Here is a 7,044-nt window from a genome sequence, read left to right as displayed (position 1 = left end):
GTTAAGAAAGTAAGTACTGGGTGACTTAAAAATTTCCTGTTGCTGAGCTTTTATAGGATGGAGGGATAGCAACAAATTAAAATAATACCAGTAAAATCAGAACTTCCTGATACCTCTTTATTATCAGTTTTTTCCTGTAAAATACAGTGATGACAACAATACTTAGAATGACTCTGAGGTGTATACATATATCCACACACATATTTATTAATATGTAGTGTTACACAGTGATAGAAGTTATCAGATAATTCATAGTCCACACAAACACACAAAAAAACCCCATAAATTAACTAAATTTAACTTCCAGTGACAAGCATTTCTTATATGGGAGTGGGAGTGAAAGCTGTACTCATTTAATATTGTCATCTTTACTGCTAACACTTTCCTCTTGCCCTGACAGATGATGAACTTTGAGGAGACTGTAACATATTAGCTGTGCTCTTGGAACGTTTCTTGGATGTCTTCCTTGTGCTACAAGACCTCATACCATCAGCAAAAGTATCTGTCTTTCCCTGAAGCACATTGGCCTTTGTCTTCTGTATTGTCTTGGTAATCTAGGGAGCTCTTGGTGAACAAAGTGTGCTCTTGAATATTAAAACAATATAACACTATTTAAGTATCATATTTATAAGATGGAATACTGTAATTATGGCTCTTTCTAAAGAGTCTTTCCCTTTATTGACCATAGTTTAAAAATGACATTGACAATTATGCCTATGCTATTGGTGATTATGTCAAATCATAGAACCTTCATTCATAATTATTAGTGTTTAATCATTAGACACAAGAAATAATAAAGATGCTTCTCTTTTAAAAATCACTTTTTATACTTAGTGGTTACATAGGCTGTTTTGGAATATAATATATATTATTTCCTAAGACTTACCTGACCATGCATTCAACATGACATTACATAAAATTTGATTTACATAGTTACTTAAATTGATTTCCTAAATCTAATTAAGAATGATTTTTATGATGATCTTTTAAGAGGTCATTGCATTTAAAAATATTCCTTAGGGTATTACCAGACAGATATTTAATGTTCAACTACTTGGAAAAATGTCATCAACAGCTTCAAGACATTAAGCTAGCCTATTTACTTCACAATAATAGCAGTGGGAGGAAAATCCAGTTATCGTCTGTTCCACTTTTCATGTCTTGCATATTTCCCTTTAGCTCAGCATGCCAAAATGATACTCTTTTTATTATGAAAGATTACAATAGGGTACTTCAAGGAATTAGTTTTTAGTGCTTAAATAACCCAAGTTGCACTGATGAAAAGAATTTTACTGTGATTGAAGAAGAATAAATTTGATTCCCACAAATTCATTTATTCTATTGCTCACAACAACATTATTGTGAACTTAATTAATTATTTGCCATAAAACACCAACAAAAATGCTTGCATAGTCTTACATAAAACACTTATTTAAAATAATGTTTTATTATAATTCAGAATTTTCCTATTTTTATTTTTTAGATTTATATATTTCAATGTACAGAAAGGAAATGCAAGGGTAGTGAAAAAGAAATAGTGAAAAGACTAATCAGTGATCAGAAGGTAAGATTCATGGTAATGTTCAGCAAATATTCTGAAGACAAAAAAACAATAAAAAATTGTGGCTGAGATACATATATCCAGGCCTTAGTCTTCTATCATGAATAGCCACTCACACTTTTATAAATGGGTAGTATTTAATTTTTATTATTCTTCTCTTTCCTCTCTCTTTCTCTATATAGAGATTAATATATAAATAAATATATATACAATACAACATAATTATAAATAAATATAAATATAGATATGAATATTTACACACACACATACACACACACACACACACATATATATAAACCAGTGATTCTAGCAATGTGGCCCTCAGCTTTTTTACTTCAGAGTCACTGATACTTAAGTGAAAATGAGTTGTATAATTAGAAGTCACATCATCCCCATGGGTAGAGAGCATCATGCACTGGACTGTCACCATTTAAAGTGACCAATGGGAACTGAATGATGTGAAGACAAATGAAAGTAAGGATGTAATTAAATAGAACCATGGAACCAAAAGCTAGAGGGAAGGAAGACAAAATATATGCTTATAAAATGTAACTGGTACTGCTTCTCGGCCTTTTGGCAAGATCAAGTGTAGTATCTGTTCTTATCTATAAAATGTAGTTGGTGAATAAGAAAACTGACAACAGAAAAGAGTATTAAAATTCTTTAGGGAGATGCACTTAAAATCTCTAAAGAAAATTATGAAACTTTAATATAAAAAACCTTTGCAGGTTAATTGAGAGAACATCCACTATTACAATGCCAAATAAAGACCTAAACAATTAAGCAGAAGAAATAGCTAATAATACACAGCCAAAAAAACAAGGCAGGAAACGATTATGACTATGAAAAAGACTTGAAAGATACCTACAGAAGTTCTAATATTTACATAAATTAATTTTAAAAGAAAAAAAAGGCACAAAATATGTATATAATCTTCTGATCCTAAAGAGAGGAAGTTCAGGTTATCTACACAGGAAAAATATCTGACTACAACACTACCTACTTCTACCTACAGAGAGAATAGACCTGAATGCTAGGCTAAGTTCTTAACCTACTGACAGATTGTAGGGAAGGTTATTTTAAGATGCAAGAATTCAGAGAATACATAACTCACATAGTCTATCTGAGAAAAACATCAGGTTAAAAAAAAAATTCGGACCAAACAACTAATACTCAGAACTGGAGATCTCAACATAGGAGAAGATAGTAGCTGATAATGTGAGAAATAATTCCAAAATATATTTAGAGCTCCTTTCCACATGGACCTGGAGAGAAGTGCCAGCACCTGCAGCACACTCCACCAAGGTGAGCCAAGGAGACCTGCAGGGCACTGGGGGCTCATTCTATGGCCACAGATTCTGGAACAAGATCCAAGGTAGTGTAATATAGACACTACCATACCTACTGTCAAGCAAGGACAATTCACCACCACAGTAGCAGCCAGGGTCATTCTACAGGCAACCTACTGCTCACTCAACTACACTAGTACAAGAAGAGTCACCTGCAAATAGAGGAAGAAGTCTTTATTTTCATAGCCAACCTCCATGTAATAGAAGAAGCAAACTCTCTACCAAATGAGCAAATATCCATGAAAAAGTACTAGAATTACAAATAAAAAAGAAGTTAAGAGACCACAAAAGGAATACAGTAATGGTCAAATTTTAGACTCTGTGCAACAGGGAACCCTTGTAATGTCTGCAGAAGAATTCTGAGCAAAGATCTTAAGAGAACTTGAAGAAATAAAAGAAGACTCAATTTGAGAACACAATGAAACAAGAAAAAATATCCACAATATGAAGGAGGAAATTTACAAAGAGATTAATACCTTTAAAAAGAGTATACCAGAACTCCTAGAAATGAAACATTCACTCAATGAAATAAAAAACACAACAGAGGGCTTGAGCAGCAGGGTAGCGCAAGCAGAATAAAGAATTTCAGACCTTAAAGATGGTCTTTTCAAAATAACACAGGTAGACAAAAAAAGGAAAAAAAAGAATTAAAAATAATGAAGAAAATCTGAGAGAGATAACAGACAACCTCAAACACTCTAAAATCTGAATTGTGGGTATTCCAGAAGGGGAGGACAAAGGAAAGGGTATTGAAAATCTATTCAAGGAAGTAGCAACAAAAAACATCCCAGGTGTAGGGAAGAGATACAGACCTTCAGATCCAGGAAGCTCAAAGGTCCCCAAATAGATTCAATCCAAAAAAATCCACCCCAAGACCCATAACAGTTGAATTTGCAAAGCTCAAAGACAAAGAGAGAATTATAAAAGTAACAAGAGAAAAGCATCAAGTCACCTATAGGGGAGCCCCCATCAGACTAACCGCAGACTTCTCAACTGAATCCCTACAAGCCAGAATAAAGTGGGATGATATACTCAAAATACTAAAAGAAAAAAATTGCCAGCCAAGAACTCTTTACACAGCAAGTCTCTTGTTCAGAAATAAGAAAGAAATAGTGTATTTCCAAGGTAAACAAAAGTTGTGGGAGTTCACCACCACACAACCAGCCCTGCAAGAAATTCTTAAGGGAATCCTGCATCTGGAATCTGAATAATGAATGTCACTATCACGAATACACAAGAAACAACAAAACCTGCTGTTAAAACAAAACTGCCAGTGAGAAAGAGCAAGAAGCTAAATCATGTCACCTCAAATATCCAACTAACAATGAAGAAGAGAAATAAAAGGAGAAGTAAAGAGCAAAATATATTTTGATAAAATCTAAACAAAAAGCAATTAAACAACAGGAATTAAACAATACTTGTCAATAACCGCCCTAAATGTGAATGTGTTAAACTCTCCATTCAAAAGATACAGATTGACTGATTGGTTTAAAAAGCTAGACCCAAGTATATGTTGTCTTCAAGAGACCCACCTCACCTGTAGAGAAAAAAACAGACAAAGAGAAGGGATGGAAGAAGATAGACCATGCAAATGGAAACCAAAAAGGAGCAGGAGTAGCTACTCTTATATCAGACAAAATAGACTTTAAATGAAAAACCATAGAAAGAGACAAAGAAGGCCACTATATAATGATAAAAGGATCTATCCAACAAGAAGACATAGCAATCATAAATATATATGTGCCCAATACTGGAGCACCCAGATATATAAAACAAACACTCTTAGACCTAAAGAAAGAAATAAGCCTTAATACATGAATAGAGGGTGATCAGAACACCCCTCTCTAAGTGTGGAACAGATCTTCCAGGAATGAATCAACAAAGAGACACAGGATTTAATCTACACCTTAGATCAACTGGACTTTACAGACATATACAGAACATTTCACCCAACAACTAAAGAATATACTTTCTTCTCATCAGCACATGGAATATTCTCCAGGATAGACCACATTTTAGGTCACAAATCAGGTCTCAGCAAATTTAAAATAAATGAAATCATTCCAAGTGTCTTTTCAGACCACAATGGACTAAAACTGGAAATTAATAATAAGCAAAACTTTGGAAACTATACAAGTACATGGAAGCTAAACAATAGGCTCCTGAATGACCTATGGGTCCAAGAAGAAATTAAAAATGAAATAAAAAAACTTCTGGAAACTAATGGAAATAAAAGTACATCATACCAAAACCTGTGGGATACTGCTAAAGCAGTACTAAGAGGTAAATTTATTGCAATAAATGCTTACATCAAAAGAATGGGAAAGACTTCAACACTAGTACTAAAAGACAACCCAAACCTAAAGGTAGCAGACAGAAAGAAATAATTGAGATCAGAGCAGAACTAAATGAAATAGAGAACCAAAAAACAATAGAAAAGATCAATGAAACAAAAAGTTGGTTTTTTGAAAAGATAAATAAAATAGACCAACCATCAGCTAGGATAACAAAAAAAAAAAAAAAGAGAGAAGAGGGAAATTTCAAATAACAAAAATCAGAAACGAAAAGTGAGACATTACAACCAATACCACAGAAATATGAAAAAGCATTAGAGACTAATATAAAAAACTGTAAGACAACAAATATGAAAATCTGGAAAATATGGATAAGTTTCTAGAAAGATACAAACCACTTAAACTGAACCAAGAAGAGACAGAAAACCTGAACAGACCAATAACAAGCAATGAGATTGAAGTGATAATCAGCAATCTTCCAACAAAGAAACGTCTAGGTCTTGGATGGCTTTACAGCTGAATTCTATCAACCTTTTAAAGAGGAGTTAATACTAATTCTCCTCTAATTATTCCATAAAATATTAAACAGAAGCTACTCTTCTATATATGAGGCCAACATGTCTCTGATACCAAAACCAGATAAAGACACAACAACAACAAAAAAAAGAAAATTACAGTCCAATATCCTTGATGAACATAGATGCAAAAATCCTCAACAAAATATTAGCAATCAGAATACAGGAACACATTAAAAAAATTATACACCATGATGAAGTGGGATTCATCCCAAGGATGCAGGATAGTTCAGCATACGAAACTCAGTAAATGTGTTATATCACATCAACAAACTTAAGGACAAAGTTCATATGATTATCTCAATAGATGCTGAAAAAGCATTTGACAAAATTCAACATTCCTTCATGATAAAGACTTTCAACAAATTAGATACAGAAGAAAAGCATCTCAAATAGTAAAAGTCATCTATGACAAGCCCACCACCAGTATCATTCTGAATGGGGAAAACTGAAGGCCTTCCCGTTAAGAACAGGATCAAGACAAGGATGCCTCCTCTCACCACTTCTATTTAACATAGCAGTGCAGGTACTAACCAGAGAAATCAAGCAAGAGAAAGAAATAAAGGGAATCCAGATTGGAAAAGATTAAGTCAAACTGTCTCTATTTGCCAATGACATGATATTATATATAGAAAAACCCAAGGACTCGATCAAAAAACTCCTTGAGCTGGTTGATAACTTCAGTAACATTGCAGGATAACAAATAAATGCCCAAAACTCAGTTGCGCTTATATACTCAAACAGTGAACAAACAGAAAGAGAAAGAAAGAAAGTAAGCCTATTTATAATTGTCACACACACAAAAAAGAACCCCAAGGGATCAATTTAACTGAGGAGGTGAAAGATTGAGACAATGGGAATTATAAACCACTACTGAAAGAAATTAAAGAAGAACAAAAAGATGAAAAGATATTCCATGCTCTTGGATTGGAAGAATTAATATTGTGAAAATTTCTATACTACCCAAAGCAATCTACAGATTCAATGCAATCCCCACCAAAATACCAATGACATTCTTCACAGAAATGGAAGAAACAATCTTAACTTTCATGAGGAACAACAAAAGACCCTGAATAGCCAAAGCAATCCTGAGCAAAAAAATAAATGAATAAATAAATAAATAAATAAATAAATAATAAAGCTGGAGGCATAACCCTACCTGACTTCAAATTATACTACAAAGCAATTGTAACCAAATCAGTATGGTAACTGGCATAAATATAGACACTCAGACCAGTGTAGCATAATTGAGAACTTAGAAATCA

The 7,044-nt window shown here is 33.3% G+C and overlaps 1 pseudogene; it reads left to right on the top strand.

The window, feature by feature from the left end:
* Window positions 1-2,118: 2,118 nt before the first annotated feature.
* Window positions 2,119-2,249, top strand: LOC134364270 (U2 spliceosomal RNA; annotated as a pseudogene).
* Window positions 2,250-7,044: the final 4,795 nt, after the last annotated feature.

The sequence above is a fragment of the Cynocephalus volans genome, chromosome 15 (genome assembly GCF_027409185.1).
Source record: "Cynocephalus volans isolate mCynVol1 chromosome 15, mCynVol1.pri, whole genome shotgun sequence".
In the NCBI taxonomy this organism is placed as follows: Eukaryota; Metazoa; Chordata; class Mammalia; order Dermoptera; family Cynocephalidae; genus Cynocephalus; species Cynocephalus volans.
Note: the sequence above shows the minus strand (reverse complement) of the source record. Positions and strands in the feature narration are given on the sequence as shown.